The 10,000-nt window shown below is 36.6% G+C and overlaps 1 protein-coding gene across 1 annotated transcript in view; it reads right to left on the bottom strand.

Moving 5' to 3' along the window:
* LOC123515124 (anoctamin-10-like) overlaps positions 1-6,718 on the bottom strand; it is a 63,212-nt gene extending 56,494 nt beyond the window's left edge. Inside the window, 1 exon segment of the mRNA XM_045273572.1 lies at positions 6,634-6,718. The gene's annotated coding sequence lies outside the window, so the exon portion shown is untranslated.
* Between the last annotated feature and the right edge of the window lie 3,282 nt (positions 6,719-10,000).

Genomic DNA, 10,000 nt, shown 5'->3' on the forward strand with positions numbered 1-10,000 from the left:
AAAAAAGAAGAAAAATAAATAAATAAGAATGAAATAACAAGACAGCATTTAAATTGGAAAGCGGGTCAGATTCCTCGTTTTCTTTGCAGTTGACACGGGGGGTGGGGGGTGACTGAAGCAATCCCAATGACCCCCCTCGCCAGCTGCAGCAGTGGTGGGTAGCAACAGAAAATGGGAGGCGGTCAAGAGCAAGTATTTTTGTTCCTCAAGGCGAGACAGTAAATATGTCGTTGTTTCCGTGCATTGCCTAAGTTGCTGCTGTGAAGTGTTGCGGGGGAAGAGATGGCAGTGTTGAATGATTTGTGTTTGTGTTTGCTTTGTTTGTGTTGTTTTCCTTGTTTTTGTGTGTTGGGGTGAAGTGTTGAGCTGTTTGTGTTTATTTTGCTATTTTGCTTGCGTTTTTGTGTTTTGTTTGTTTTTTCTGTGTTGCAGGGGGAAGAGATGGCAGTGTTGAATGATTTGTGTTTGCTTTGTGTTGTTTTCCTTGTTTTTTTTTTGTGTTGGGGTGAAGTGTTGAGCTGTTTGTGTTTGTGTTTGTTTTGTTTGTGTTGTTTTTGTTTTTTGTGTGTTGCGGGTAAAGAGATGACAGTGTTGAGCTGTTTGTGTTTGTGTTGTTTTCTTTGTTTGTTTGTGTGTTCCGGGTGAAGAGATGAGAGTGTTGAGTTGTTTGTGTTTGTGTTTGCTTTCTTTTTGTGTTTGTTTGTTCTTTCTGGTTTTTTTTTTTTTCAATAAAGAGGTGAACATTTTTGAAGTGTTGAAGAGATGACGGTGTTGAGTTGTTTGTATTTCTGTTGCTTTTGTTTGTGTTTGCTGGTGTTTCTTGGTGTTATGGAATTTTTGTTTGTTTTCCTGATTTTTTCATTAAGGAGGTGAAAATTTTCGAAGTGTTCGGGGTGAAGAGTTGACGGTGTTGAGTTGTTTGTGTTCTGTAGTGTTGTTTGCTTGTTTGTGTTCTTGTTTGTGTTCTTTTCATTGTGTGTTTTTTTTTATCAAGAATGTTTTGTTTTTTTTCTGAGAGATGAATGAGTTTAATTTAGTACGTGAAGGCCCTCCTCTGGCAGTCGAGTTGAAATTATACAACTTAAAAAAAATAAAAAAAATGGTCCGCGAAGGCCTTTCCGTGGCAGTCGAGTTCAAATTCCGCAACTTAAAAAAAAAATAAATAAATAAATAAAAAAAGGTAAACGAATGCCTTTCCCGTGGCAGTCGAGTTAAAATTCTGCAACTTAAAAAAAAAAAAAGGTAAGTGGAGGCCTTCTCGTGGCAGTCAATTTTGAAATTCTGCAACTTCAAAAAAAAAAAAAAAAAAACTAATAAAAATGGTAAACGAATGCCTTTCCCGTGGCAGTCGAGTTGAAATTTTGCAACTTAAAAAAAATATATAATAAAAATGGTAAACGAAGACCTTCCCGTGGCAGTCAAGTTGAAATTCTGCAACTTAAAAAAAAAAAAAAGTAAGTGGAGGCCTTTCCCGTGGCAGTCAAGTTGAAATTTTGCAACTTAAAAAAAAAAAAAAATTAAGTGGAGGCCTTTCCCGTGGCAATCGAGTTGAAATTTTGCAGCTTAAAAAAAAAAAAAAAAAATGGCAAGCGAATGCCTTCCAGATGGCACTCGTTGGGAACCGTTGCATCACATCACGCGGTCTTTTGGTTGACAGTTTTCCAGTCAGTTTCATGTTTTGTTGTTCCCTTATGAGTTTTCACCCATTTTTTGTAACTTTCTACGTGTAATTACAAACTTTTCTTCTATTTATGCATTTCTGTTTTCATTCTCCATTAAAAGAGATTCAGTTTTGCGTTAGATTTTACTTGTTTTCATTTTCTTTAGTATTTTTTCCAGATTGGTTGATTTTCTTCGTGTATTTATTGTTACTTTTACCTTCATGCATTTATTTATCTATTTATTTACTTCTATTATAAAGATGCTGGTTTTTTTTTTTTTTTTTTTTTTATTCATTTCCAGCTATTCTTGTTATCTTTTTCCACGAATTTTCCTCAATTTTCTTCCGTTTTCGTTTTATTTTTTTTTTTCGTGTATTTATGAACGGTTCCTCGTTTGGGATCATTCTTTATTCTTGTTTCTATTCCAAAGGTCATTTTTTCTTTTCCTTTCTACATTGCTTTTCTCTTTATTTTCTGTTATCGTTTCTGTCTATTCTTGCTTTTTCAACATTTTTTTTTTTTTAGCGTTTATTGTATTTTCACATGTATTTATAAATGTTTCCTCATTTACTAACATTCATTATTCTTGTTTCTATTTAAAATTTCCAGTTTTTGTTCGTTTCTACATCATTTTTCTCTTTATTTTCTTCTGTTGTTTCTGGCTATTCTTGTTTTTTTTCCACATTTTCTTATCTTTTTTTTTTCGTTTTCGTTTATTTGTTACGAGAATTTGTAAATGTTTCCTCGTTTCTGATCATTCTCTAATCTTGTTTCTATTCAAAAGGTCCAGTTTTCTGTTAATTTCTACGTTATTTTTCTCTTTTTTCTTCTTTCATTTCTAGCTATTCTTAATTTTTTCAACATTTTTTTTCCCCCCGCTTTCGTTGTATTTTTACGAGTATTCCGTTGTTTTTTTTTTTTTATAATTTCTTCACCGTTGTTTCTAATTAAAGGTCTAGTTTTCTGTTCTCGTCTACATTATTTACAATTTTCTTCTATCATGTCCTTGTTTTTTCCAGTTTTTTTTTCATTTTCGTTTATTTTTACAAGTATTTATAAATGTTCCTCGTTTCTGATAATTTCTTCACCCTCGTTTCTATTCAAAGGTCCAGTTTATTTTTTATATATTCTGTTCAATTCTACATTATTTTTCACTTAATTTTTCTTCTTTCATTGCCTTGTGCTATGTTCCTATTTGTAGCTACAGCTCTTTCCTTTCCCAGTGTATTTTTGTTGTAGTTTACGTCAAAAATGTCGTGCTTTCTCTTATATCCTTCATTCTTGCTTCTTTAACCCCCTTCAGTCCTATGACGTGCTTCCGTATTCATTCTGGTTACTATTGAATGATTTTATACAGCTTCAGAAACTTATGTGGGAGATTAAAATAGTGAAGACTCAGGCCATTAATCTTCTGACCTCCATAGACCTTTCCTAATGTCAATAGAATCGTCTAATCTTATCCAAAAAAATCAAGGTATAAATGCGTCTTAGTACTGAAGGGGTTAAGTTATATTGTAAATTTTTGTTGCATTTCTACTTCTGTTGCATTTTTTATCGTAGTTTCCGTTAAAAAAAAGTCTAGTTTTCTGTTACATTCTTCATTCATTATATTTATTTGTGCATTCCAATTCTTTATCGCAATGCAGCACAGTAATAATCGTTTTCCGTTCCTTGGCATTCATATTTTAGTCTTCTGAATGAAATAATGTACTTTTCATCTTTATTCAGGGTGTAATATCATAAATAGCCTCGTTTTTTTTTTTTTTATATATTTATCTTTTTATTTATTTTTGGTGCTCTGTTGTAGTTTCCCCATAAAGAAAGCCATCCTCGTTTTCTATCGCACTGCATCGCCTTACATAACTCACTGTAAGAATATTGCTAGTTCCAGTACATTCTTTATCTACATTCTCTTAACCTCTTCAGTACTGGGACACATTTTCACCTTGAGTTTTGACTACGATAAGACCATTTTATTGACATTAGGAAGGAAGGGTCAATGGAGGTCTCGAGATTGATGGCCACAGTCTTCACTATTTTAATCCCTACATAAGTTTCTGAAGGTTTATGAAATCGCCTAATAGTAATCTGAATAAATACGGAGATTCATGTATTTTAGGGCATTTTAAGACAGGCTGGCTTGTTTTGAGGCCATTTCAAGATATTTTGGCATGTTTTGAAGGCATTTTAAGACAGTTTGGCATGTTTTGATGGAATTTAAGACAGTGTGGCATGTTCTGAGGATATTCTAAGACAGTTTGGCATGTTTTTGAGGGTATTTAAGGCAGTTTGACCACGATAAAACCATTTTAGTGACATTAGGAAGGGTCTATGATGGTCAGAAGATTGATGGCCACAGTCTTCACTATTTCAATCCCTCCCCCACAAAAGTTTCTGAAGGTGTATAAAATCAGCAAATAGTCACCAGAATGAATGTGGGAACGTGTCACGGTACTGAAAGGGTTAATAAACAAAAAAAAAAAAAAAAAAAACTGGTTTTTTTTCTTTTCATTTTCAAAACACATCATAGAATTTTCAGTTCCCTAATAAATTAAGCCAGTTCCTCAATAAATAAAGGCCAAAAAAAGCCAGTTTCTCAATAAATAAAGCTAAAAATAAAGCCAGTTCCTCGATAAATAAAACCCAAAATAAAGCCAGTTTCTCAATAAATAAAGCTAAAAATAAAGCCAGTTCCTCGATAAATAAAACCCAAAATAAAGGCCAAATAAAGCCAGTTTCTCAATAAGTAAAGCCATGATGTAGGTAAATAATAAAATAAATGACACGACACACAAAAATACACGAGCTTTTCTCCTTCTCACTAAGACAAAAAATGAGATAAAGGAAGGAAAAACTGAAGGAAAGGAGAAAAAAAATATAGGAAAAAAAAAAAACAATAACTAGGAAATAAAAACTGAAGAAAACAAAGGAAAAAAAAAAAAGCTAAAACCATAAGGACAAAAGTGGAAACAAGAATGAAATGACGTCAAGGAAGATCAAACCTTTGCATAAATATATATTGGAAGGCTGTCAGGGAGCGGCTGCAGATTGAAAATACCCTTGAAAGCCCCTCCTCCACCCCCTCTCTCTCTCTCTCTCTCTCTCTCTCTCTCTGTTGTTTCTCTCTTATTTTTCTGTTACTTTTGCACTTTTCCATTTTCTTTTTCATGTCTTGTATTCCTTAACCTCTGTCTCTCTCCCTCTCTCTCTCTCTCTCTCGTTAGGACTATTTTTTTTTTTTTTTTTTTTTTTTAGGATCAGAAACAAGTAATCGGGTTTTTAGTGCTTGTTTCGTCTAAGCATACACAAAACTCAAGGTAAAAATGTGTCCCAGTACTGAAGGGGTTAAAATAGTGAAGACTGTGGCCATTAATCTTCTGACCTCCATAGACCCTTCCTAATGCCAATAGAATCGTCTAAGCATATACAAAACTCAAGGTAAAAATGCGTCCCAGTACTGAAGGAGGTTTGACTACCACTGGAATCATTGAAATGCTCTTGAAAAATATTAATAGCTTTCACTGGAGATTCTGAGCTTGTTATTAGAGTCTTTTAAAAGATAGACACTGTTAAAATGGCACTAGAATCACGAAAACACTCTTGTATATTGTAATAGTTTCCGCCACACACTCATAACCCCTTCAGCACTGGGACACATTTTTACCTTGAGATTTGTGTACGATTAGACCATTTTACAGACATTAGGAAGGGTCTATGGAGGTCAGAAGATTCAAGGCCACAGTTTTCATTATTTCAACCTCTTCTGTACTGGGACACATTTTTACCTTGAGATTTGAGTACGATTAGACCATTTTACTGACATTAAGAAGGGTCTATGGAGGTCAGAAGATTAATGGCGACAGTCTTCACTATTCTAATCCCCACATAAGTTTCTGAAGTTGTATAAAATCACCAAATAGAAAGGAAAATAAATATGGAGATGTGTCATGGTGCTGAAGGGGTTAAAACTTCCATCAATGTCACCAAAGTATTCTTGAAGACTGATCATTTCCCTAGAGAGAGTTTGTAAAATGCGGTGTAAGTATTTTTTGGCTAATGTTTTTAATCCAACCCAACTGAAAATCGGTATGTAACTTTCTGTATCTACACTCTTCGAACAGGCAGACAGACAGACAGACAGACAGACAGACAGACAGACAAACAGACGGCTATGATACATCTTCTTCAGTATAAAAATAGAGAAACATAAATGAAGACACAAGAGATAAGAAAATTAAATAATGGCCCAACGGACAGACAGACAGACAGACAGACAGACAGACAAACAGACAGACAGACAGACAGACAGACGGCTATGATACACCTTCTTCAATATACGAATAGAGAAACAGGTAAATCGACAAAGATGCTGAGAAAATTAAACAATGACCCAACAGACAGACAGACAGACAGACAGACAGACAGACAGACAGACGGCTATGGTGCACCTCCTTCAGCATAAAAATAGGGAAACAGGTAAATGAAGACAAGAGCCAAGAAAATTAAATACTGGCCCAACAGACAGACAGACATACAGACAGACAGACGACTATGATATACCTTCAACATAAAAAAAAATGAAGGAACACGCAAATAAAAACAAATTAAGATAAATGAAATACTAACCCAATTAACAGACAGAGAGACAAACGAATAGACAGACAGACACACACACACACACACACACACCTTCGTCAGTAGAAATAAAGAAAACAATAATAATAATAATAAAAATAAACAGATAAACGAAGACACAAAGATACGAAGATAATGTAATACTGGTTCAATCTTTCCCTACCGTCAAGAGGAGACCATCAGGAGAAGCAACAAGACCCCAACATGAACCACACACTCCATAAACTCAAGAGAAAGAGGAAATAGTTTAAGAATTCCACCCTTTTTTTTTTCCTCCTTTCTTTTCTATTTTCTTTGCTATTAATTCCCTCGGTCCGTGTTATCCTCAGGCACTTACGCGGGGAGAACTTTGCCTCGCTCCAGCTCCCCTCACTGTGTCGGGGTTCAAGGTGTGAGCCGGTGGTGTCTCGCCCCTCCACGGCTTGCTAGAAATAACTCCCTCCCCCCCAGACATTTTGCCTTTACGAGAAACCTGTTCCGGAGAGGCTAACAGGTGCTGCGCGTTTTCTTTCCTCCATCATAGAACACGGGGTATTAATAAGGGTAGCTGGTGTATTTTTTGTGTTCCCTCGGTGGTTGTGTATATTTCTTTTTAGTTTTGATTAAGTGGTTTATTATTATTCTTTTTGTTTTCTTTGTGTTCTCTCTCTTTGGCCTCGCTTGACAGAAAACGGGATATTAATCAGGGGAGTTGATCTATTTTTGTGTTCCCTACAGTGGATGTGTCTTTATATTTATTTTGTCTACATTCCTTTTTAGTTTTGATTAAGTGGTTTATTGCTATTTTTGCGTTCTCTCTCTCTCTCTCTCTCTCTCTCTCTCTCTCTCTCTCCACAAAATGGGGTATTAATAGGTGGTTATCGATATATTATTATGGGGTTCTTTCGGGTTTTGATTAAGAGATTTTTTGTTATTTCTTGCGTTCTCTATTTTTCCCTTCTCTCAGAAAAAAACGGGGTATTAATAAGGGTAGCTGGTGTATTTTTGTGTTCCCCGGTGCTTGTGTGTTTATATTTAGTTTGTTTATATTTCTTTTTTGGTCTCGCTTTACAGAAAACGGGATATTAATAAGGGATGCTAATATATATTTTTTTGGGGAGTTGTGCCTTTATATTTATTGAGTTCTGTTTCAGTTTCAGATGATGCGAGAGCCAGATTCATTATTAAGTCTGGTTCATTCCTACCTCCATTTTGATGTTCTTGTGTCAGTTGTCCACAGAAGTACTGTTCTTGATAATGCGATGCTGTTTTTGATGTTAATGGTTGGTGATTTTGATAATGGGGATGATGTTCTTGATGGTGTGTAGACAAAAACAAAACGAGTAAAGCCTAACCTGTTGTAAAAATAGATAAATAAATAAATAAATAAAACTATAGTGATGGAGAGTAACAAAACATGAAACAAAGCTAGGTAAGTGTTATAGAAGCTTGTGTGGCTCTGCTGGTGAAGTACTGGTGGTGGTGGTGGTGGTGAGATGGCGAGGTAAGGATGGTGGTGAAGGATGGCAGGTGGTGGTGAGATGGTGAGATGGTGGTGACTTGGTAAGATGGTGAGGCAGTGAGGTGATGAAGGATGGCAGGCGGTGGTGAGATGGTGAGGCAGTGAGGTGGTGACGTGGTGAGATGGTGAGGCAGTGAGGTGATGAAGGATGGCAGGCGGTGGTGAGATGGTGAGGCAGTGAGGTGGTGACGTGGTGAGATGGTGAGGCAGTGAGGTGGTGATGGAGGTGGTGAGATGGTGGATTCGTATTCATCACGACTATTTTCCAAGGCCCCAGGATGCCTAACCGGATTTTCAAGAGTGTTTCTCCTGTTAATAACGTGTAAATCTCGTCACTTTGCCTCTAGAACCGTAAACAAAAAAAAAAAAAAAAAAAAACGCCCTTGAGAAACCCGTGTAAATTGAAACTAACCCTTTTGAAATAGTGGAGGTGAGGCACAGAAAAGTTATAGAGAATACAAGCCTATTACAGTGAGGTGGTGAAGTGTACGTGGTGAGGTAAACTTTGGAACTCTCTCCCTGCATCTGTATTTCCGAATTCCTACGACTTGTCTTCTTTTGAGAGGGAGGTATCGAGGCATATGCTCCCTAATTTTGGCTGACGCTTTTCCACCTTTTAGAGAGCCAAGCACTCAAGTGAGCCTTTTTTTTTTTAATCCTTTCTTTTTTTTCTTTTTTCTTATTTTGCTCTTGGCTGACCCTCTTTCCTTCATTAAAAGAGAGAGAGAGAGAGAGAGAGAGAGAGAGAGAGAGAGAGAGAGAGAGAGAGACTGGCAGGGTGATGGTGCAGGATTGGTAACAGTGTTTGAACCCAAAGCTCCGAAACAGTCTCTATACCTCCACTAGGACTTTTTTTTTCTTCTTTCTTCTTCTTTTTACGTAAGAGAGGAAAGCCTTTTTTTTTTCTTCTTTTAATGTAAGAGAGGAAAGTCAGGGAAGGAAAGCAAAAATAAAAAGAAAAGAAAAATTAGACTACCACATATCCCTGACCACTTCAGCTAAACATGACGCAAACCTTACCACAAACCACCATCCTGAACCTACAACAACCATAACCTACACTGTTTACATCCTCTTGGAATAACTCTGCTTCACGTACTACAAACTAAACAACAAATTAAGTCTTACCTTGCACCAACAGAAAATGGGAAGCAGGATAACGTAGGCGATATACCACACGTCAGACATCAAAGGAGCCAGCCTCACTTACACGAACTGAGAGGAGAGGACATGTGACAGTATAGCGGGGTCGAGAGTAACAGCGACTTCAGAAGCAATATTTATGAAGAGAATTAACCCACTATGGCCACTCACACTAAATAATGCGTGTTTCTTAGTGCTTTTAACCCGCTTGGCATGAAACTAACCTCCAACATCCCACAGTATTGCCTGCAGTGTGCCCGTGGTCAGTATTGTTGTTTCGAGGTTCTGACTAGGCCGAGGCACGCTTCACTAATCTTAATCTTGCTGCATAAGACTTTTTCTTTCTTGTTTATTTATTTTTTTCGTGCATTATGTCCGTATTTCGTATTTTTCACTGTTGTTCCGAGCCTCCACCTGGAAAGCAGTGAGGTTAATCTTGATCTTGATGCTAAAGATTATTTTTTCCTCTGTATATTCATTTCCTATATTAGTTTAGCCTTGTATGTCAGCGCTGCCTTCTCTCTCTCTCTCTCTCTCTCTCTCTCTCTCTCTCTCTCTCTCTCATATTCATTGTTCCAAGGAAAAATATGATGAGCGGATGAAAGCGAGCGGGACACCACAAGTTTAGCTCATCTCCCGCAGCAAATTTATAGGTAAACTCTTATATTTAAACTCTCTCTTAAAAATTTTCCTTTCTGTGTCTCCCTCCAAAGTTTTTATCGCTGCATACACACGGTTTTAATCCCTTCAGTACCATGCAACGTTTTCTTATTCATTCTGCTTACTATTTGGTGATTTTATACAGCTTGAGAAACTTACGTGGGCGATTAAAATACTGAAGACTCAAGCCATTAATCTTCTGACCTCCATAGACCCTTCCTAATGTCAATAAGATCGCTTAATCATACCTAAAAAATAAGGTAAAAAATGCGTCCCAGTACTGAAGGAATAAAATGCTATTCTTGTCACTCTAATTCAGAAGAGAGAGAGAGAGAGAGAGAGAGAGAGAGAGAGAGAGAGAGAGAGCCAGCACAAAGTATATCACCCAGCAGCCTCTCAA

The sequence above is a fragment of the Portunus trituberculatus genome, chromosome 5 (genome assembly GCF_017591435.1).
Source record: "Portunus trituberculatus isolate SZX2019 chromosome 5, ASM1759143v1, whole genome shotgun sequence".
Lineage (NCBI taxonomy): Eukaryota > Metazoa > Arthropoda > Malacostraca > Decapoda > Portunidae > Portunus > Portunus trituberculatus.